Source organism: Euprymna scolopes, chromosome 15 (genome assembly GCF_053919585.1).
Source record: "Euprymna scolopes isolate OS-2025 chromosome 15, ASM5391958v1, whole genome shotgun sequence".
NCBI lineage: Eukaryota > Metazoa > Mollusca > Cephalopoda > Sepiida > Sepiolidae > Euprymna > Euprymna scolopes.
The window spans coordinates 100,940,513-100,965,643 of NC_136496.1; the positions used below are offsets into that span (position 1 = coordinate 100,940,513).

Consider the following 25,131-nt stretch of genomic DNA (forward strand, 5'->3'; position numbering starts at 1 on the left):
TTACTCCATTTCTTTTTTCTCTTTTATCTGCCTTTTCAATGTAGTTACTTCTTTTATAAATTTGGTTTTCTTCTTAGTCTATTTCATTTTAATACTTTCTTCTTCTTTTGACGTTTTCTTCTTTTTTTCTCAGTCTTTCTTTCTTTCGTTCTTTCTTCCCCCAAAGACCTACCAGCGAGAAATTTTATCTTCTAATATTTCTTTGCCATGATAAATCTACGACCACACATTGTTTCCTGCAGGAAAATCAAAACAAAATCAAATTTAAAACAAAAAATTTAAATACGAATTCAAAAAAATTCAAACAAAAAATTCAAAACCTAAAACCAAAGAAATTCAAGCAAAAATTTAAACAAAAATTCGAAACAAAAAATTAAAACAAAAAATTCCAAAACATAAACCAAAGAAATTCAAATGAGTGTTTTCATATTATTCAACTTCATAAATTCTTACATTCATGCAAAAACTATTTATTTTTAGCATAAACAATGACGACTAAAAAAGCGTCATATGTGAATAAAATTCATAGTCTGTAATATTACGACATAACCACGTTGACACAAATTTTCCGTTAGATCAGCAACGCGGAGCCTGCCCAATAAAAATGGGTAACACATTTAAGAATATACGGCGTTGTATTTCATCTTTCTTTGACGAGGATGTACATGCCACTGGGGAATAAGTTTGTGAATTAGACATTCCCTGCAAATTTTCTCCTTTGGAGAACACCGTCATAGCTTGACAAAGTATTACTGATTCTTTTACGATAACAATGATGGTAATATTTTATAGAATCATCCTATATCCAATTAAATAATTTCATAGCATTAAATCGACTCAAAATCTTTTTTAAGTGAAAATTAAAACTGAGTTTATGCAATTCATTTTCTACACTCGATTTGGAAATTATGAAAATGTCAATGATTTGTCTTCTTGTCAAACGACAATCTTTTTTAACATTGATTTTCATTTTGTCACTTTCGATCATTTTTGGCCGCATCTCTCACTGAAAATCTTCCATTTTAGAATCAAACGAAGCATTTCTGGTACACCTGTACATATGACATGTTTGTAAGTTTCTTCGGCTTTCTTTTCTTTATTTTAATAAAGAAAAACATCAGGTGTCGATAATGTTCTGATTGGTCAAAGCCTGAAATACAAGAAAATGTATAATAGAATGATGGCAACATACTCGCTACACCAAATACAAAATTTTAAGAATAGGAATATAAACGATCATAGGCCAATAAAAGAAGGGAACGAATATTCTAGCAACATAGTAGAACAAAAGTAGTAAATTATTTTTCTAATAAAGACTTAAATATATACATAAATAAGCAAATACAAAACAGACATTGCTGTAACAGAAATAATAAGAGAAAGTGATTAAGTAAAGAAAGAAAGAGAAAAGTGTAGTGAGAAAATATACGAAATAATAAAAATAAAATGAAAACAAAATGGAAATGATTAAAAAAGACGCAGAAGAAAATAAAGTGAAAGGAATTATTGTAAAAAAAACAGAAACGATAGAGAGAATGTAAATAAAAAGTTAAAGGAAAGAATGTAAGAAATATAACAAAAATGATTAAAAATGAGCTAAGTAGAAAAGGAAATTGAAAATAAAAAAGTTGAGAAACATAAAATAAAAGATAAAAAAATGATTTAAATAGATTGTAAAAAAAAGAAAAGAATGTGAGAAAAATAACATGAAGTGATTAAAAAGATTAAGAAAAAGAAAGTGAAAAACAATGTGTGGAAAATAAGGGAAATGATGGAAAGAAAGTGATTAAAATAGACCAAAAAGAAAGTAAAAAAAATAATATGTGAAAAATAATAGAAATTAATTAAAATGTGATTTAAAAATATTAAGGACAAAGATTAAGAGTGTGAAGCTATAAAATGTGAGAAATATTACAGAAATGAAATAAATAAATTGATTTTAAAAGATTAAGAAAAAAGAGAGTCAAAAATAAAAATTTAAATATAACACAAATGAAAGAAAAAGTAATTAAAAAGATTAAGAAAAAAGAAAGTGAAAAAATGAATGCGAAATAAATAACAAAAATGAAATAAGAAAAGTGATTAAAAAAGATTAAAACAAAGAAAGTGAAAATAAAAATGTGAAAGAAAAAACAGAAATGAAATAAGAAACTGATTTAAAAAGATGAATAAAAAAGAATTAAAAATAAAGAATATGTGAAAAATAGCAGAAATAAGATAAGAAAGTGATTAAGAAAGCTTAGGAAAAAGAAATTAAAAATGTAAAAAATAACAGAAATAAAATAAGAATGTTATTGCAAAAATATTTTAAAAAACTGAAATAAAGAAACAAATAACATGAATGAAACAAGAAAGTGATTAAAAAATATTAAGAAAAAAGTGAAAATAAAGAATGTGTTAAAAATAACAGAAATGGAATAAGAAAGTGATTAAAAAAGATTTTTAGTAAGTGAAAATTAAGAATATGTGAAAAATAACAGAAATGATAAAAACAAAGTCATTAAAAGATTAGGAAAATATGAAAGTGAAAGTAAATAATGTATGAAAAAATAACAGAAATTATAAACAAAAAGTGATTAAAAAATATTTAGAATAAAAGAAAGTAAAAGGAAAAATGGGATAAAAATAACAGAAATGATAAAAACGCTGATTTAAGAAAATTTAGATAAAAGAAAGTGTAAGGGAAAAATTTGAGAAAATAACAGAAATATTAAAAGTAAATAAGTTCATATAAAGTTCTTAAAAAAAAAGAGGAAAATGATTGGAATGAAAATGAGTACTACGAAAAACAAACAATAGGAAGGTAAAAAAACGAACGAAATCTAAATAACAAAAAAAAGAAAAAAGAATTAAGAAATAAATTGTAAACAAAAAAGTTATTTAACATATTTGATGTAGAAAGAAAATGAAAACTATAAAATGTTGAGTAAGAAGGGGTTGAAATAAAAAGAGTATAGAAAGAAAAAAGAATATGTGAAATTTTGCTGGATAAACTTAAATTGATTTAAATGAATTATGGTATAGGTAATAAAAAGAACTACGAATATCGTCAGAATGCTATTAACGAATGATTTAATTCAAAAGTCATATTCCTTGTATTTGAGTGACAACTAAAAGCATCATTTTGGACTATGAAGAACAGAAGATTAAAAGTCAGGGTTGAATCATAATTTTGAAAATGTCTCCAATTTTTCCTCGGCTTGGTAATAGGGAGGAAGGGTTATAGCGCCGACATAGACCCCCACAGCCCAATGGCACCTGCAGAGTGGTCAAGGGAGGAGATATTTTGATTGATTTTGGAAGTTTTCCGGTACATAACTCATCTTTCGCGGTTATCGCCCATACCCCATCTGTTATTCTAATAGCTTTTGGTAGCATTACATCTAGGAGGACTTCTTTTTGACAATGTCGCCATATTCCTTTTCTATTATCCTTAAATAATTACATTACACATAAATGGTGATTGCTGAATGTATATATCGGGCTATTAGACACGCAGATTCCGAGTAAATCGTATTGACATTTTTTGCTTCGGGAGAGGTAAGCAAAATGAACTTTTCTCTAGTTTGGTCGAACAATATTTTCGGATTCTATTTTGTATTTTGCGACAGTTCTCAATCCCTATTTCTCATGTGGATAGGGAATTGGTAAATTAATGACTTGAAAGACTTCATATATGCTACTGGAATCTAACAACGGAAGCGACACCATAATCAGCAATCTACCATCTTCGATGAGAGTTAGACAAACCAATAACTTATAGTAATGCCACAGCTCAGTTGTGGGATCCGCTGGCAATCTTAGGTGATGGGGTAGTTTGACCTGAACTTCCAGTAAGTGATCTTTTAATGAGGAAGGTTCCACTATATTAGGAGACAAATGACCTAAAGCAACATATCAAACTGTACTTGCAAATTTCGTATGGAGACCAGCAATGCTTGCAACTTCTTCTGCAATTGTTCGATGATTGTTAAAAAGCGAAGATATTTCCTTATGCAATCTTCGAGTTTTATCGCTCGGATCATTAATTCTCCAGTGACATTTCCGAGCTCCACTTGCATTTTCTTTAACCCCTCCACTAACTCATTTATTTTGCGGCGATTATCGGCTAGTTCTACCCTGGTTATATTTAGAATAGTAATATTATCCTTCTCTGTCTGAGCCAATTTCATCTGACCTTTTTCAGAAACCATCAATCTTCTTTTTAGGGCTCTAATTCCTCCTCTGTTATAGGTCACTCGAGGATAAAGGTTAATGAATGCAAGATGGTAGTGTAGTAACCATTAATGGTGACAATTGGGTAGAATGTGATTATTTAAGGGGACGCCTTAATAAGAACTTGTTTACATTGGACTTGAAGGCTACCATATTGTAGTCAGCGGGGAAGCAGATCAGCAGAACAGAGTTTCACAGGCGGGCAGTTTAAGGAAAGAAGTTTTGTTCATAAAATCTGTGTTTAGATTTAGGTAGAGATAGAGAGTGAGGAAATTGTTGATACTGGTAGTCGAGTGTCTATGAAAAGCTTGTCAAGGGGGGACCATAGATTGGAGCTCAAACGAGCAACTGCCATGAAAATGATAAAGCAGAAACAGGCTCACAATGTCTCTTTTGTTGGAAAGAGGTTGAAGGAAAAAAAGGGCATCACCTAATAGGTTTCGGGGCCGGTTTTGAACTCTTTCAAGGCTGGATAGGGCGGCGGAGCAGATGTAGCAATAGTACGCTATTTTAGAGCGTACTTGGCTCTTATACAGAAAGAGGATTGCATCGGCAGTGAAATACCTACTGGAGCGGTAGAGTGATACAACCATTTTTCCAGCGACCTTGGCAACAGATTTGATGTATGTGTTCCATTTCAGATTAGGAGTAAAGGTAAGTTCCAGAAGCTTGCCAAGAAATGGTGTTTCCCCAAGACAAGAGTTATTCATTTCAATTGGGGTCGGATGGAGGTCATAGCGTTGATGATGACAAGTTTTAAATGTATTAACATTAACCAGCCACTTTTTTCTTCATTGCACCACGTACTCAAGATGAGGAGAGAGAGAGAGAGAGAGAGAGAGAGAGAGAGAGAGAGAGAGAGAATCAGAAAAATATTGGTCACTATCGGACTTTGAAGTGTTACCATAGATTGCGGTGTCGTCTATATTTAAAGATCTTATTGAAGAGAACGACAATTTTAATGTTAACTAAATTAACTAAATGAAACTAGATTTTTAAATCAGGGCTTCGGATTGTAATAATGAATATATGGGCCTCTAGTTATTAGAACCTTACATTATGTGAGCATTAATAAATATTTTAGAAGCATAATTTCACATCTCCTACGGCACGTGGTGAAGTGAAGCAATCAACTGCTCACTATTATATAGTCCTAGTTTAAACTAGGTTTGGCCCTCGGAAATTATCTTGGATGAATCTTAAATAGCTGACAAATAGTCGATTGTAAATAAGTACGATTCTGACTTGATTTAGTTTTCATCTGTTGATGGGTTCCGTGATGATGACGATGGTGATGGTGGTAGAAGTAATCGAACTCCTTCAGTTCGCCATCTTTAATTAAAATAGCACGCATTGTGACCTAGGAATAAATCACTTTCAAACAACACAAAACAGCTGTTCCTGCGGTTATATGGTTTATTATAGTGCTCTGAAAAAATGACAACAGTAAATTGTGGTTACTTCAGTTCCCTAGGGAGGTGGAAAGCGCCCTCAGGAGTCAAAACACGGTTTCTTGTTAATGCATTAGTCTCGTTCGAAATCCCAGAGAAAATAAAATAAAATTGCCTTGAGTCGTATATTATAAAGAACTATGCACATGAAAAAGGTTACAAGTAATGTATTTTGAATATTTCGAAATTTTGTAAACGTAGCTTTTGTAAATAAACATTTGCATTATCTGATGTATTATGAATGTGGTAAAATCAAAGCTTGTTTCCAACTTGTGTTCTTATTTTTCTGATTATCCGTACAAAATAATAATAATAAATTTATATTTTGTAAACTATAATATATATATATATATATATGTGTGTGTGTGTGTGTGTGTGTGTGTGATGATTACTAAAATGAATAAAATACGATATAAAATTTAAAATTGAGGCAAAGAGAACGTCGAGCCTTCATTTTACATTTCATATATATATATATTTATATATATATATACAGAGAGAGTGAGAGAGAGGGACACAGACAGAGATACAGACAGGCAGAGGGATTCAGGGCAGACAAAAGAAAATCATCAAAAGTGATGACATAAATGAACCTTGTGTCTAACCTCCATGAGACGAGGTTAATAAAATAAATATTGTAATGGTTCAGTTATTAAGTTGTAGAAAGTAGCATATGTTTATTTGATGTTTAGCTTTTGAACATATAGAAATGATCTGGTGCAGTAAGTGCTGAATCAGTATCAGTTGTTTTAATAATGGGTCAGCAATTATCAAAACCAAAAATCACTCGAGGATAAGGATTAATAATACGAAATAATTATGAGTTTAAAGGTGAAGAACCTTGTTAGAGAATACAGAATGTTGATGAAATGGACCAAATGTATCAACGGTACCTGGCAGGATCTGGTGGCATTGTATTTCAATATGACTATGTTCCTTTTTTTTAATTTTGTTTATCCTCAAATTTAATTATTTATAGGTAATATAGCTTAAGGGTATAATGCGTTATAAGGACCAGATTTATAGTGGAACAATAAAGATCAGATTTATAGTGGAACAATAAGAACTAGATTTATAGTTGAATAATAAGGATAAGATTTATAGTGGAACAATAAGAACCCGATTTATAGTGGAACAATAAGAACCAGATTTATAGCGGACCAATAAGAACCAGATTTATAGTGGAACAATAAAAACCAGATTTATAGTTGAATAATAAGGATAAGATTTATAGTGGAACAATAAGGACCAGATTTATAGTGGAACAATAAGGACCAGATTTATAGTGGAACAATAAGAACCCGATTTATAGTGGAACAATAAGAACCAGATTTATAGCGGACCAATAATAACCAGATTTACAGTGGAACAATAAGGACCAGATTTATAGTGGAACAATAAGGACCAGATTTATAGTGGAACAATAAGAACCAGATTTATAGTTGAATAATAAGGATAAGATTTATAGTGGAACAATAAGGACCAGATTTATAGTGGAACAATAAGGACCAGATTTATAGTGGAACAATAAGAACCCGATTTATAGTGGACCAATAATAACCAGATTTACAGTGGAACAATAAGGAACAGATTTTTAGTTGTATAATAAGGATAAGATTTATAGTGGAACAATAAGAACCAGTTTTTCGTTGGGTAAATTTTCGTTGGGAGAATTGTTGTTGGTGTATTTCATTGTGAATTGTATAAGGGCAATAAGTATATCGAGCACGTTCCGTGAAGGTTCTTATTAATTAAACTCAGAGATGTGTGGGGATGGGACAGGGGCTGAGCAGATAGTTTGAGAGCTCGCATATTTTCGGAGATGCTTCATCATTTTTACTAATACCTTTCGGAAAGACATGGATCCGTACATCCTCTCTTGGAAAATGTTTGGATTCATATATTTCCTTCTGGTTTTTAATTGCGTAACACTTGCTTTACAGCTTACTTCTCTGTAGACATTCTTATACCATGTATTCATTGTCTCTCGCAATCGAATGAAGGCTACAAATAAAACCTTTAAAAGATAATTTTTGTTCAATTGATCCAGATGGTTTTTCAGATCTTTTTCCAAATGCTTTATTCTGTATGATTTGCTTATATGACATGACATGACATAGATCAGTAACTTTTTACTGACTTTCAGACGATCAAACTGTTATGACCTATCAAAGGAAGATCTCATTTGTGTCCTGCTAATGTTAAGTTTTGGAGTAATTTTCGTGATTAAATGAAACGGTGAATGCATTTTGTTGCTCCTATATAGTTTTTGTTGGGTTTGCGTTAGGACTATTGCTTTGTATATAATGTTTGTATGCAGGCAAGATACTTCTAATGGGCAAGTATTTGTGTTTTTACAATTGCAAGTAAGTAGTTGTCCAATTAATACCTGGATGCTTTTAGTTTTCTTTTCATCCATTTATTTATAGTAACTTTTTGAGATGTTTCAAATAGTTTAGAAATTTTGATTTAGAGATGTGTTTTCCTACGAATTTTGAATATCATTTGCCGATGTTAGTACTTTTTACAATGACGTGGGTTAAACCAGAGTACCTTATTCTTCCCCTTTTCTCTGTGTGTGCGTGTGTGTGCGTGTGTGGTGACTTGAGTGATGCGCGTAAGACAGGTTGTTTGTCTCCATTATCTTTCAACTCGTTTTTGTCAAGTACTTTCTCTTGTTGAAAATGCTTACATTACAATACGTATCAATGATGGATTCTGGTATCTGTTAAATAGTTGACGGAGTATTGTGATGAGATGTCTATAGCGTCTTGTTCCTGAAAAGTTCATACTGTTTCATTGTTCAGGTTAAGGATTACGTCTAGAAAGCCCGCTAGTTCAAGTCACACACACACACACACACACACACACACACACACACACACACACACACACACACACACACACACGCACGCACGCACGCACACACACACACACACACACACACACACACACACACACACACACACACGCATAACTGTGTGTTCTTTCTGGGAAAAGAACTCCTGCAAAGTGCTCGATTGTAAAGAAAAAAGTTTTAATATAAGAGCATAACGTTTATTTTACAAATTTTAAAGGAGATTAGAAAAACATCTGTACCGCCGTTAAAAATATAGGGTGACAAAAGACGCCTTTGAAAGCAAGATTAGGCTCGAACCTGCGGACCATAAGTTAAATGAAAATAAAATAGATATTTAAGTTCTTAAAAATAATTAAAAAAATTTTTTTAAATAATTAAAAAATCAAAAAGTAATTAATTCATTTAAAAATAAATAAATAAATAAGTAAGTAAATTACGAGCTAAAAATAAAGCCTTAGTATAAAAACGTACGGTTCTGATTCTAGGAAGAAAAGATATAAAACCGAGGCAGAATAGAGTGCAATATTTCTGGTTCATAAAGTGATCCTCCTATATTCGATCTGAAACCGGCGTTACCGATGTTTTACTGAAATTCTATAACGTTATATCTATAATATAAAGCTGAATGTGTGTGTGTGTGTGTGTGTGTGCCTGGTTACGAATAGGCTCCTATATGGTAGACTATTAAAAAAAACAAACTGATTCATATAATGATAGAAGATGTATCGAGACACAGGAATGGGTATATTTGATCTTGCAGAACAATGGTTAAATAAAATTGTGGGGTCTGCGTTCGTGCCTGGACCACAAAGTATGGAAATAAAAAAATTAAAAAATTAAAAAAAGACGTTTACAAGTGTTTTTGATATAGATATACAAAAGAATACTTTGATAAGTATGTTTTAACTTAAATAGGGATGGTATAATAAAATTGTGGGGTCTGCGTTCGCGCCTGGCCCCCATAGAATGGAAATAGGCACAAACATTAATGAAGACTTTTCATATCTATCTGCGTAAGTATACTTTGATAATTATGTTTCAGTTTGAAGAAATATGGTATAATAAAATTATGGGGTGTTCGTTCGCAACTGCCCTCCATAGAATGGAAATATGTCACAAAGTTTAACAAGGTTTTTTAATATAGACCCACAGAATATTGTGATAAGTGTTTCAGTGTGAATAGGTATGGTATAATAAATTATGGGGTTTATCTATTTTATTTTTACTTTCATCATATTTTGCTTTGGTTTTGATACCCCCAAATTCGAAGCTATCCCTTTACAACCCTTCCTTTTCACAACCTATCATACTTTCATAAATCAGAGTTCATTTTATGTAGGATGTTTTTGAACCCAGTCAACGACGGGACTTTTGCTAATGTATATATATATATATATATATATATATATATATATATATATATATATATATATACATATATATATATATATGCATATGTATATGTATATATGTATATATATATATTTATTTATATATATATAGCATAAACACTATAATAAGCAAATGTTTTCTGCTTAATTTATATTTTTGTATACTTTACATATCTTTATTTCCTTTTATTTTTTTCATCTCAAAACCATTTTTATTTCATAAAACATTTCCAACAGTTTTCTTAGGATGATACATTTGTCTTCGAGGAATTGTTTAACAATTTACTTAGCTTTTTATCACCCAACCGTTAGATGTGTGTGAATAAAACATCCTAAACATTTAAAATTTAAACACGAAAAACGAATTGTGAAAGATTCGACGCTTTTTGTCAAATTTATACAGTGTGACGTTACTGCGCAATGTGAGGTTTTGTTTTAAATCATTTTTTTTCTTTTCATATATAATTTGATTTCTTAATTGATAGCATGAAATATTTCTTTCTTTCTTTCTTTCTCTCTCTCTCTCTCTAACACACACACACACACACACACACACACACACACACACACACACACACACACACACACACACACACACACACACACGCACACACACACACACATATATATATATTTATAGCGTGTCAGGAGGCGATGAAAAAAAAATCCAATAAAGCGCTCGATCGTGGATGTGAGAGCTGAAGATACAATATTTATTATGATATATATATATATATATATATATATATATATATATATATACATATTTTAAGGTTGTACCATTGGTTTCATTACGCCGAATCAACCATAAAAGGTTGGAAAAAAGCAGTATAAGTTCGTCAGCGACAATGAAAAACTGAACCAATGCAAAGTGAACAAACAAGGGGGAAAAAACGTTAAATGAGCGTTTAAGACTCAGAGTTTCAGAATTTAAAATTAAAAAAAATATAACTATGAAACCGACGCCAATAGATTGTGGAAGGAAGAAAGCGCGCGCGTGTGTGTGTAAGTGTATGAGTGTGTGTGGGTGTGTGTGTTCAAAAATAAAAATATCTCTTTTGGCCGTGTAACTTCGAAGCTTTATGTTTCTCATAAGAAGAGGAAAAATAGCCAGGTTTGTAGCATAAACCCATTAGATTAGAAATGAAACATGATGATACACTATCTATATTCCTATAATTTTCTTTTGTATTGACATTCATATTAAAACCCTTTTTTCTATTTTTTAAAAAGAAAATACAACTTTATTATATATGATTCGTGGAATTGCACTCATCTGCAAAAGATCTAGCTAATTTGCATATTCTTTTAAACATTCATTTTAATTAATTCCTTATTAGTTTTCTCGGTTTTCTTAAAGGGATAATCATCTTTAGTTAACTATTACGTGTAATTATATTCATGCAGATATTCTACATGATTTATACTTGCGTAATATTTGCGCAAAATGTTTAAAGTAAACACAAACTTTTTCTAGATATATTTTTGTATACGTACATATATTTGTTTAAAAAATTTGCCCACCAAACTCCTGTAAGTTTTTGGTCTACACACATGAAACTATATATATAGGGTATTCGAACCCATACGAAACTTTATATTTGGGTTTTAGCTGACGAAAATCAGTGCAAAAGTATGAAAATTAAAAAAATGGAATTTGGCAGGTGGAAGTCGAACGACAGTATTACGAATATGCATGCGTAACGTAATAGCTATTGGTTCATATATAATTTTTAGCTTTGCAGAAAATGTGACTTCATAGCTCAGGCACTAACGTCAAAAGAAAAAAGTAAATCGTACGTTAAACGATTTAGATTCGATTCTCAGTAATGGCGCACAAGTCATTTTTTTAAAAACTTTTTAAATCATTACTATATATTGGGTCCAATATAATCTATATATATATAAAAGCGAAAATGTATGTATGTATGTATGTATGTTTGTGTGTATGTTTGGATGTCTGCTAAAAACTTTCGACAGACGCGACGAAAATTCACAAACTCGGTATCACATCGAAGCTCCATCCTTTGCTCGAAAAATATCGAAAAATTGGCCACCCCAAAATCGACAATTTTCGACAGAGGGGGGGGGGGGTCGAAAAAAAACGGTGACAATGACCGATTCTACGCATGCGCCAGATGACGTCGTGACCTGATTTACTTTAAATTTCGTGAACGTCGCATTAGCTCAGTTAGTTAAGTCCTTGGTTCATTATCTAAAGGTTTTGGGTTCGAATCGTGGTGTAAGATGGTTTTTTTCCCGATTTTTTAAATTTTAATATCGAAACAGGCTTATTTAAGCCATTTTTCACGTGTTCGTTTTTCTGTTTTCATCGTTCGTTTGCCTTACGTTAGTTTTTTTGTGTTTTTCCCCGCTTAGTGTTAACGTTTTCTTTTTTTTACTTCGACTATAACAAACAAACCTACATCGTCGTCGCCGTAACGCTCGACGACTTCCGACCGCGCACCTGTCAAATTCAAACATCTTTCTCTAACTCATTCTGGCTGGCCGATTTTATTTTCAAACTTCGCCTCAGGGCTTCGGGTTCGACCCCCCCCCCGCCCCGAGTTCTTTTTTATTTAACACCACACACACCTCCAAACACCTGGGCATCGCCGGGTACCCCCCGCTAATATAATAATAAATCTGAAATCTGCATTAATCAAAATATCATTTTAAGCGTATTTTACGACGGGTTGCCTACTAGTATGCATATAGAAGCAGAAAAGGGAGAAGAAATAGAAGTATAAAACATAGATGGAGAAATAGACAAACTAATAGAAAATATACATATAGAGAGATATATAAAATATGGGAAGATAAAAGAATAATATAATAATAATAATAATAATAATAATAATAATAATAATAATAATAATAATAACATATCAATAGTATTTGTTCTATTATATTAGTAATACAATAATATAATTTTATTATCTATATAGATAGGTTACAAATGAAAAATAAAGACAAAATGCTTTTTTATAAAAATAATTATATATATATATACACGCACGCACACACACACACATATATATACACACATATATATATACACACACATATATATATACACACATATATATACACACACACACACACACACACACATATATATATATATATATATATATATATATATATATATATATATATATATATATATGAGGAAAAGAAATCAAGACTGTAAATTAAAATTTACAAATAAATTTATTGTTCGAGGGAATACTCCAAAAAAAGTTTTATCAAGAAATCCTGAATCCGCGAAGTTTCCAAGAATGCTATTCTTTTCTTCAGAGGAAAGAAAGATATTAGCAAATTACTAGTATAGCTGAGCTAAAAATCTGCCGGTTATGACATTAGAAGAAGCAGCACTTTATGATGGTTAATCATAAAATGTGAAAAAAGAATGTGGTATTATTATATCGGTTAAAACATGTAACAATGAGAAAACAAACCCAATTCCTGCTTTCTTTTCCTTATGACAATCTCTACCTTCTATCATGGTTGTATTGAGCCTTGTAATTTGGTTGGAATTACTATATAAATGTTTATATTAGATTTAAGTTTAGACTTGCATTTGTCGGGTAAACTTTTCATTCATATTGCCTGAATTGAAGTCTATGATGAGAATAATGGAAATAGTATTCCGAAGACATAGAGAAATAAAAAGAAACAAACCGAGTTATGTGTTCATCAACGTTTCATCTTTATTTCGAGACTTCCTCTGGACGAATGAAATTAAGAAAACAAAAACAAATATTTGAAAATTTTCTTGTGAAATTTGTGACGCTGCTCCATTTCAGAAACAAAAAAAAAAAAAACAACAAAAAAAACGTTGGAAATTCGAAAAACAAGGGAAGAGGTAGCAATGCGTTGTTAAAACGTGGGATATTTTTAATAACGTCATATAGCAGTTAATGTATTTTTGAAAGATATGACGCAGTTAATATTCTTTCTGGAAAAAATATGTCCATTAAAATTCAAATATAGGTGTGTCTGAAATGAAATGAGATTGATTTTGTTATCTAATTTATTGAGTGAGATTATAAGTATTAATTATTGTAGGAGGTGTTTCTATGGTGTGAGGGGATTAACCTGTGTCTACAATTAAATTATGTTCTTTTAATAAAAGTTTACTTATTAATGGCGATAACTAATAGTAACATTGTTTAATTGTGCTTAAATTTGCGATAAGTGCTGATTCAAGAAGTCTCCGGCACGGTTTTATTTGAAATAAATTTAACTATTTTTGCTTGTTTGAGTCAAAGGTATGATTATGCGGCAATGAATGCGAGAATAATGCACTTAGAGAATTGCTATTTCTTATATCTCTCCCAACAGAAATATACCCAACGAAAATACACACAACGAAAATATATCCGACGAAAATATCCCTAACAAAAATACATCCAACGCATCCGAATAGCAGCAAAACCCACCCCTTCACTGTAGAGGTCTCTAGATGCCGGAAGATTTCCTTTCTACTTATTTCCGGCACTGGAAATTTGAGGATAAAAAAAAGTTAAAAAAAAAAAAAGAACATAATCATATTGAGATACAATGCCACCAGATCCTGCCAGGTACCGTTGATACATTTGGTACATTTCATCAACATTCTGTATTCTCTAACAAGGTTCTTCACCTTTAAACTCATAATTATTTCGTATTATTAATCCTTATCCTCGAGTTATTTTTGGTTTTGATCATTGCTGACCCATTATTAAAACAACTGATACTGATTCACCACTTACTGCACCAGATCATTTCCATATATTCAAAGGCTAAACATCAAATAAACATATGCAATTTTCTACAACTTATTGACGGAACCATTACAACTTTTGTTTTATTAACCTTCTCACATGGAAGTTAGACACAAGGTTCATTTTTGCCATCACTTTTGATGATTTTCTTTTGCCGACCATAAATCCCAATCCTTACGGTTTTTAACTTTTAAATTCAGATGTACATATCTAGATTTAAACAAGAACTATAAGTGTATTTACGCCAGTAACGTCAAAAGCTTGCGTTCTGGTGGCGATGAAGTCGCTGAATGCGTTTTTCATATCGCTTAGGTTTTTGACACATTTCTCACGCAGAATGTTGTCGAGATTCTTGAAAAAGTGGTAGTCGGTAGGTGATAGGTCTGGAGAGTATGGCGAAAGAGGCAGAGTTTCGTATCCGAATTCGTCCAACTTCTCCTGGGTCGGTTTAGCAACTTGTGATCAAGCATTGTTGTGGAGAAGAATTGAGTCTTTTCTGTTGACTATTGCTGGGTGTTGTCGAAGTTTCTGATGCATTTCATCTATTTTTTGACAGTACTTCATCGCTGTAATGGTTTCGCCTGCATTCAAAAAATTGTAATGGATGAGACCAGTTGTAGACCACCAAACAGTCACCATGACCTTCTTTAAGGTGCACCTCTGGCTTCGGGAAGTATCGCGGAACTTCGGCGACGTCCAACAACTGAGCTGATCGTCGCCGGTTGTCTTAACCCACTTTTCATCGCAAGTCACAACCTGGTCGATAAACGGGTCGTTCTTGTTGCGTAAAAAAAGGTTATATGACATTTCAAACGGCGTTTTTTTTTGTTTGTCATTCAATTCATGAGACATCCATTAATGAAGATTTTAGAATTTTTTTATCCATATCAAGTGGTTGGAAATCGTCGTATACGTTACGTTAAGTTTTGGAGCAATTGTGCGTTGATTGGCTTCGACTAAAGCTCTTAATTTATCGTTGTCAACATCCGATGACCGACCACTACGCTCATTATCTTCAAGATTTTTGTCACCGGCACAAAATTTCTTAAACCACTATCGTGCCGTGCCTTCAGTAGTGGCTCCTGGACCAAATGCTTCGTTGATATTGCGAGCTGTTTCAGCTGCTTTTCGACCTAATTTGAATTAAAATAAGAAACTTGTGCGAATGTGCTTTTTTCCATCTTGTATTAAACATTCTGAAAAGAACACATAATTGTTTTAAACTATTATAATTTAAACAATTAGATAGAGCGAAAAACGCCCTTTAAAATGATATATAAAGTAAAGATATTATAACGAAAACTTATTTAAAAATACATCATTTGAAATCAAAATTTAAAATTCCGCAAGAACTTTTCTCTAAACCTAATATTTGGATTCTTCGGATTTGGATTACTGTTCTCCATTGGATTACTGTTCTCGTCTTAGATGTTATCAGCACAATGTTTTGGTCGATGTAACCTCCGAACTTCTTCAGGTGTATTTTGTCGAACAGAAATCTCTCTGTCGAACTTGGGAATCTGAACTGAATTTCGAATGTAACCCTTTATTTAATCCACGGCGTGTAAAAATCCTAAGCAATTGTATTTTTGAGTTTGGTAAGATTCAGTTGTACAGTTATACTATTATAGAGATTGAAGGTTCAAAATACAGTTGTGAATTGATTTGGACTTCTACACAGTCATGGCTGATACAACGGGGGCATGCTACCTTCATGGATTAAACGAAGGGTTCTATTCAAAATTCGGTGCAGATTCTAGAGTTCGACAGAAAAATTCCACAAGTTTGATAAGATATAATTGAAAAAGGCCGGAGATTACATCGACAGAAACGTTGTTAAAATAACACGCAAGATTAGAACAGTAGTTCGAAGGATCCAAATAATACAAATAGCCAATCCTCATTGCAAAAATTCAGAAACGTAACAATCAAAGTATGTCTATCTCAACCCGGGCCTGGATAATACTCAAAACTGAAGAGCTTTTTATGAGTATGAAGCCTCGTTTTTTTTTGTTTTTTTTTTTTGCATTAGTCCTTGGCCCACTCCTTTTAGGAATAGTACTACCTTCTAGACAACATAAATTTGTTACGCATGGATTTGATGCAAGTATTTATGTCGAATGAACTGGGTTCGAAGTTGACACACCCTGGTTTTCAGTCCGTATCGGCAACCACTTAGCAACTTAGCAACCATTTTAATAGTCATGAATATTTGTTAATCATGTGGATTTTTTTTTTTTTTTGTAGAACTGATGTAAAATTTAAATCACTTCCACACCAGCAGACTGAGGAAACTGCTTGACATAGGCTGGCAGGAAAGGATACCAGACACAGAAGTCCTCACTCGTGCTGGACTCTCAAGCATCCCCACTATCCTAATGAAGGTTCAGCTTCGCTGGGCTGGTCATGTAGCACGCATGCCAGACTACAGACTACCCCAGAAGCTTCTGTTTGTTGAGTTCCAACATGGCAAGTGCTCCCATGGCGGCCAAAGAAAACGATTTAAAGACACTCTGAAGGCATCACTGAAGGCCTTCAACGTAGATCCGTCATCATGGGAGCAGACAGCTTTAGATAGATCCAAGTGGCGGGCTGTTGTTCATGACGGTGCCTGCAAATATGAAAGCTACCGAAAGGTTACTGCAGAGAAGCGCAGAAAGGATAGGAAGGATAATGTTTTGAAGCCCTCGACATCTGCTATGATTTCCTGTTCCCACTGCAATAGAAATTTTCAAGCAAAGATTGGGCTTTTCAGCTATATCCGTACTCACCGATGATGACTCCCTCCATCCTACCCTACAGGATGATCAGATGGTTCTCGTCGTTTCGACGGATGAACACAGAACTGATGTAGATGCTGACTCATCAAGTGGGAATAAGTTTGACTTTACCGAATATCTACCCTCTCGGAGTGCTTGTGTTTCAATTACATCGAACCACAGTGTGTGCACGAAGTAATCCGGTATCCTTTGGATGACAAAAAAATCGGACTAGTTCAGGCTGAAAATGTATAACAAAGAAAAGGAATGAATAATAGGGGGATAAAATGTTAAAAAGGCAAAGGCCGTAACAAGGTGGGGGAGGGAAGTCCGGTGTCTTGTGTTTGTCACCAATCTGTTCCTGGAAACGAATAGCGTTGACAACGTTGCTTAGTAACTCATGTTTCCGACATTGGAGCAGCAAACAGGAGATGACAACAAAAAACAGGAAAAAGTAAAAAAAAAAAATAGCGGATGGATTTATTAGGTTTTGTTTACCGTTCGTCTGTTTTGACTTAAAAAAGAGAAAACATTATTTGTTGGCGGTAGTAATGCTTACTGCATACACATTTTTGTTTTGGGAGGAAGGGATTAGATTTCTACTTTCGGAAAACACCACAGTTTGCACATGTGCATTACAAAGAATTAGGATTTAATGATATATATATATATATATATATATATATATATATATATATATATATATATATATATATATATATATATAGAGAGAGAGAGAGAGAGAGAGAGAGAGAGAGAGAGAGGGGGGGAGAGAGAATAGAACGAGAGTGATATAGAAATAAAGAAAGTGATCTGAAGACATCGGCAAAATGAAAGATGGTTCACTAAGGGAGTTCTACGTAATCAGACCCGAACACGCGTACACACACGTGCCAATATATATATATATATATATATATATATATATATATATATATATATATATATATATATATATATATATATATATTCGCCCCAAATGATAATTTAACACTCTAACCAGGGAACTAAATGAGCTGAACACTCCACAAAGATGAATTAATATATGCTATTTATGCACCCATTTACATGTCGACAGTCTAAAGATCCAACCCCTAAAACTAAGCATATTATTATTATCAAATATTTACATATTATAGTATTAAAGAAAGAATTTACTACCTGAATAAAATAAAAAATGGCAATCATCGAAAATCACTATATATATACATGTAAATAACTTTGTCGCGATAATTACCCTAAACATCACTGTATAGGGAAAAATATAACTACTAATCCACCACATTTATTTAAATCTTATTAATAGTATGTCCATCCGTAGACTTGGGTATGGAAAAATATCAGATCGTATAGACCTATAGTTTTTTTGAAAAATTAGGTATTTCTGCTGGAAAAAAAACGTTACGGTGTGAATATTATAGTTTGTAGAGGATGTTTAGATTTTTTAAAGGCTTTAAGTAAATTCAGTCATTTAGAGTTAGAATGAGAAAAGCTTGTATTGGCGTTTATATTGCACAAGTAACTGTTATCGAGCGAAATTTCTTCCGTGACCAAATTTTAAATTCTTTTTTTTATGTTTTATATTATGTTTGTTTTCTTTTTGTGTGCTATTTTTCACTTATTAAGTTATTTTATTTTATTTTGTAATACCATGTGACTGCTCTCCAGACCAGAACTTCTGTAAACTATTTAAAATCTATTTTTTCGAAGAGCAACATCGCCTGACGATGTCTCTAGTTATTTATTACTAGTTGACTGAAACATACTTATGATTGTGTAGCGATACCCAAATGTCTATGCAAAAACAAATAAAAAGTATATTTTGCTCTACTTTCTATTGAGCACTCTCGTATAAACTTCGTTATAATTATTTGGATGCTTTATCTCTATTTTTTACCTGGAATTATATATATATATATATATATATATATATATATATATATATATATATATATAATTATTTTTTACTATAATAATTAAATACCTACCGACACTAGTGTTTCATCCTTTCGGGAATCTTCAGTGCAGGGTGTCACGATTAAACATTTGAATATTTTATTCAAATATTCATTAAATATTTTTCGTGCATATTATATATATATATATATATATATATATATATATATATATATATATATATATATACAGACGAAAAAATATTTAATAAATATTTGAATAAAATATTCAAATGTTTAATAAATAAAATTAACAACAACAACAACAACAACAACAAAAATACGTCCCAAATAAAAGAGACTACGTAAATATAAACAAAGGGTATGAAATTCCCCTCAAACGCTCCGGCGATCATAACATTGAATACCAAAGAATTGCTAAAAATAAATATAGAAATAAACAATACATCTTACATTTAAAAGCGATAAAAATCGCGCATAAAATTTGATGAGGTATCGTGGTTTGATAATAAAACATACGGCTTCCGATCGAGCTGTTACGGGTTCGATCCTTGTCAAAAGTTTAGCCATGCTGATGACGGGTGATACTCAGAAACACGTGTCCACGGATAACTTTTATGCACGAGAAAATATTTAACAAAAATTCAAATGTTTAATGAATAAAATTATACATATATATATATATCGAGAGAGAGAGAGAGAGAGAGAGAGAGAGAGAGAGAGAGAAAGAGAGAACAAATTGTTATTGATGCAAGTCTGGTTCAAGACTACGAAATCATTAAACATCAAAACAAATGAGCCATTGTAGTTCTTGAAGAATGTTTACAATTTTTATTCCATGACACCAAAATAATCGTCACATACATACCTATATTGTTGTTATTGAAATTTAATTTGTTTATCATTTGTTGTTATTTATCTTGTTAATATATGATTTCTTTGCTTTGGTAACTAATGCTGCTAGTATATTAAGTAGATGTATGTCTAAGAATATTTGTGTTGTCTGCTAAAAGTTTTACAAAATTGAGAGCGGGAATTTTTTTTTTACATAGGTATCACCACTTATTGAGGCCCAGGAGCCACTCGAAGATAAGGGTTAAACAGTAGTCAATTGGACAATATAGTAATCGTTAGTAATGGAAATTCAGTAAATTTGTCAACTTAAGTTGAACAGCTCATCAAGAACTTGTTTACGTTGGACTTGAAGATAACCATATTGTAGTCAGCTGGAAAGCAGGCGAACGGAAGACAGTTCCATAGGCGTGCAGTTCTAAGAAAGAAACTTTGTTCATGGAATCTATGTTTAGGTTTAGGCACAGTAAAAGAGTGAGGGAAATTATTGATAGTGTTTTCAGATAGACGAGTTAGCGAGGGGGACCATAGATTGGAGCTCAGACGAGCACTTGCCATGAAAATAACGATAAAGCAGAGACAGACTCGCAACATTTCTGTGAGAAAGAGGTTGCAGTGAAGAAAAAAGTGGCATCTCCTACTGGGCTATGAAGTCTATTTTTAATTCTATCAAGGCAGGATAAGTTCTTTCTAGCAATCCATGTCCGGATGTGGCAACAGTACTCCATCCTTGAACGTACCTGGCTCTTATGTAGGTAAAGAATTGCATTAGCAGTGAGATATCTACTGGATCGATAGAAGGACCCCACCATTTTTCTAGCGACCTTGGCAACGGATTTGATGTACGTGTTCCATTTCAAATCTGGAGTAAAGGTGAAGCCCAGAAGCTTATCAAAACATGAAGCCTCGCCAAGACCTGAGACATTCATTTCAATTGATGCCAGATGTGGGTCAGAGCGTTTCTGATGTACAGATACAATAATAGGATAAGTATGTTGGTTAGGAAAGTATTTAGCTAAAAAAGTAAATTGGGGTCATGCTATCAATGTAGATTTGCCGAATCTTTTGATTTCCATTTTTCAAACAACTGACTACAGATTAATAATGTTTTTAATAAATGGTTGCAAATAAAATTCAGTCCAGAATGATAGGCTTCATTAATAGTAGATATATTACACACTAATTACCAACTAAAAAAAACAATATGTAGTGTTTACAGAGGAGGGACAAGTTACTTTTTAAAAGACACCTCCCCTATTCAAGAAAAATAGTCGTTAATTTCAAAGGAAAAAACAAAAAAAAAAATCTTAAACCGACGGAGATGATTAAACTTTTTGTTTTTGCAACTCTGGCCTACCGTATCTTAGAATATCAATTGTCAGCACAATTTTAAAATGTATAATACAATCTCTTCAAATACATTTGAATTCGAAACAGACGTTTGTAATCAGGCAATATAGTTAACAGCTGAGAAATCAAAAATAATAAAAGACTAGCAGGACCTGTGCAAATTTCCACAGGGGACACATTTATATGTAATATATTGATGTTGGCATTCTGTAGATGTTCAGCGTAAATGGAAACACTCTGATATTATTGTAGCTTTTTGTTAAAACTGCAAAAGTATTTATCTAAGCTAGCATTGACGTAGCCCGGTCGTAAAGTACGTCTGAATATGATGTTTTAATTCCCACAGATTTGTTATATATTATCATAAAGTTAATGTTCTATCGGTTTTTATATATTATAAAGTTGCGGTTTCAAAAATAAAAGAAATATATATTCATATGACTTGGGTGCATTAGTTTTAATCGAAACCGAAACCAAAAATTATATATATATATATATATATATATATATATATATATATATATATATATATATATATATATATACTTGTTTATTGTTATATAAACATGCTCACATCCCGCTGCTACAAATAGCCACTTGTTTCAATCAAACAACAGATATAATCAGGCAGCGACTTGACGATTCAAAAGTTCAATGAATAAACTAGGTTATTCATTGAACTTTTGAATAGTCAAGCCGCTGCCTGATGATATCTGTTGTTTGATTGAAACAAGTGGCTATTTGTAGCAGCGAGATGTGAGCATGTTTATATAACAATAAACAAGTATTATCAGCTCTTTTTATTGAGCACTATATAACAACCTCGTTGAATTCATTAGTCCATTACTTTTGAATATAAAACCCCCGAGTATATATATATATATATATATATATATATATATATATATATATATATATATATATATATATATATATATATATATATATATATTGAGTTCCTTCAGCTATAATCGAGCAAATGCAATAGAAGTAACTTTTCTTTAGTATTTGCTTTAGGTTTTTTACGATTTATACTTTTTGGAAACCTTTTTTATTTCAGCAGATTTCGTAATTGGCAGTTTAGAGACGTTAAAATTACTTGAAAATATTTATTATTATTTTGAAAATTATGCAAAGAATAAACCTTTAAACTTGTTAAAAACGGGGGAAAATTATAGCGATTTACTCATGATAAGGGATTTATACCATACTGCGTTTCGTTAAGAGTCGCACATTTTTGTTTATAATGCCAGTCGAGGAAAGTGACGTCAGACAAATTTTAAGGTACAGATGGCCAACACTGCATATAATGTAGCTTTTTTCTTTAAAAAAGTAAATATAAAAATAGAAATTAGGTACATTTTTATTTAGTTTCAAGCATAACATTTAAAATAACGATTTTTAATGGTTTTCGAGTATGCTGAAAACGAATATTGCATTTGAATTTTCCGCAAATAAGAGTTTTTTTTTATATTAAGCAATGTTAAAAGTGGTAGCTATTGTTGTACGCGCAAGCGCGCATACTTTTAGCATAATTGATATAATCATTATTATATGGCAAGCTATAACATATATTGACCCAACAAGTCACGCGTAGTATATATATATATATATATATATATATATATATATATATATATATATATATATATATATATATATATACTAGCAGAAGTACCCGTCGTTGACTGGGTTCAAAAACAGCCACAGAAAATGGGATGTGATTGATGAAAGTATGATAGGTTATGAAAAGGAGGGGTTGTAAAGAGATAGGTTTTGATAGTCAAAAATTTTAACCTAAGCAAAATATGATGAAAGTAAAGATAATTTTTGCGAAAATATATTTTTTATATTATCTTTGTTTCCATTCGTAGCCATGAGTGACCAACAAAATGCCGTTTGCTTATAAAGAGAAAGTGTTATAAATATAATAATATAAATATACAAGAAATAAGTGTCGCCATAGTCAATAAAATTATTTTTATGGTAGAAAAGTTCATTGGTTTGTATTTTTAGGTAGTTTGTAAAAAAAAAAATTTTTTTAAACCACGAACCGATTTAAAAAAAAATCCAAATGGCAGCGACTTTGAAATGGAGAGCCCCGTTTTCCATTTGAATGGGGGGGGGGCTCCTGAGCATTCTGTGTTAACAATTTAAGAGAGTTCCGTCAACGTAAGGGATATTTATAAACATATTTTAATGTTTTCCGTTATTTTGTGCTTGAGGAATATTCGATTATGGCATGTCTAGTTTATATAAAAATTAATTGAAGTAGTTATCGCCTCAAATTTCGTTTTAATTTCGGTTCGCTGAAATTATTTCAAGTAAAGAGCATTAAAAACTATTTCAAAACAAAAAAACATGAACTGAACTTTTATTGACCATGGTAACATTTATTTATTGTATATTTATTTTTTCGGGTAGTCGTTTGTTGGCTTTTCTGCTAAACACTCTTACTAAATAATATCGACGAAATATCGAAAAACAAAGAAACAAAAACAGTTTTGAAAAATAAGCTTTACTTACTTTAGTAAAATAATTCGAAACAGCAAAATGGGATATTAAAAACGTAAACACGTAATTACGTTAGTTTTTAAAGCAAAGAATCGATATAGATATGAATAAGAAGAAAATGACGCCCCTTTCAAGCAGAACAGCTTCGTTTCAGTTTTACAGTATTGAACGGTGTATTGCGCCTTCGGATTCAGGGTTGTGCTATTGTAATGTAACGAATACGCAGGTATTGTTTTAGTCAACTAAATTCCTTCTAGTACACTGACAAAAAAAACTTAAACAGATATATAATTAAAAATAAAAAGGTTATGTAAATGCTTTTAAAAAGACACGTAATCACGTGAGCAGAATCTTTCCTTCTTTTGACACGATAAAAAGTAACGTTCTTAGTTTTTATTATTTATCTATTTATCTATTTTCAAAAGAGTGCCACGTGCAAGTGGAGGAGGAAAAAAAGAGTTATGCAAAATTTGTGTCGAGAATTGTCTAAAGTTCCGACTTTTTTTGGCTTTCACTTTAATAAGAACGTGAATTTATGAGGTGAATTTATTCGACACAATATGATTCAACTCCAAAAAATAAATAAAAGCTAACGTGAATTAAGATTAAAGCTAAGATGTTATTGTGGACCCTCACCCCTTTTAAAAAACCTTGTTAAACTTTGTGACATATTTACATTCTATGGAGATCAGGCGCGAATGAACACCCAATAATTTTATTATACAATATTTCTTCAAACTGAAACATAATTATCAAAGTATACTTACGCAAATAGATATGAAAAGTCTTCGTTAAAGTTTGTGCCATATTTCCATAACGCAGACCCCACAATTTTATTATACCATCTATATTAAAGTTGAAACATACTTATCAAAGTATTCTTATGTACATCTATATCAAAACCCCTTGTAAACATTTTTTTAAATTTTTTATTTCCATACATTGGGGCCAGGCGCGAACGCAGACCCCACAATTTTTATGAACCACCGTTCTGCTAGATCAAACATACCCATTCCTTATCCTCGATACACCTTCTATTATCATATGTAATCAG

General features: G+C 31.9%; 1 long non-coding RNA gene across 1 annotated transcript in view; it reads right to left on the reverse strand.

Annotated features, from left to right (window-relative positions):
* Positions 1–311: 311 nt before the first annotated feature.
* Positions 312–25,131, reverse strand: part of LOC145294042 (uncharacterized) — a 193,074-nt gene continuing 168,254 nt past the window's right edge. Inside the window, exons 2-3 of the long non-coding RNA XR_013869809.1 lie at positions 17,458–17,686; positions 312–1,150 (exon numbers count right to left, since the gene is read on the reverse strand). This is a non-coding gene — a long non-coding RNA (uncharacterized LOC145294042). The remainder of the gene's footprint in view (positions 1,151–17,457; positions 17,687–25,131) is intronic.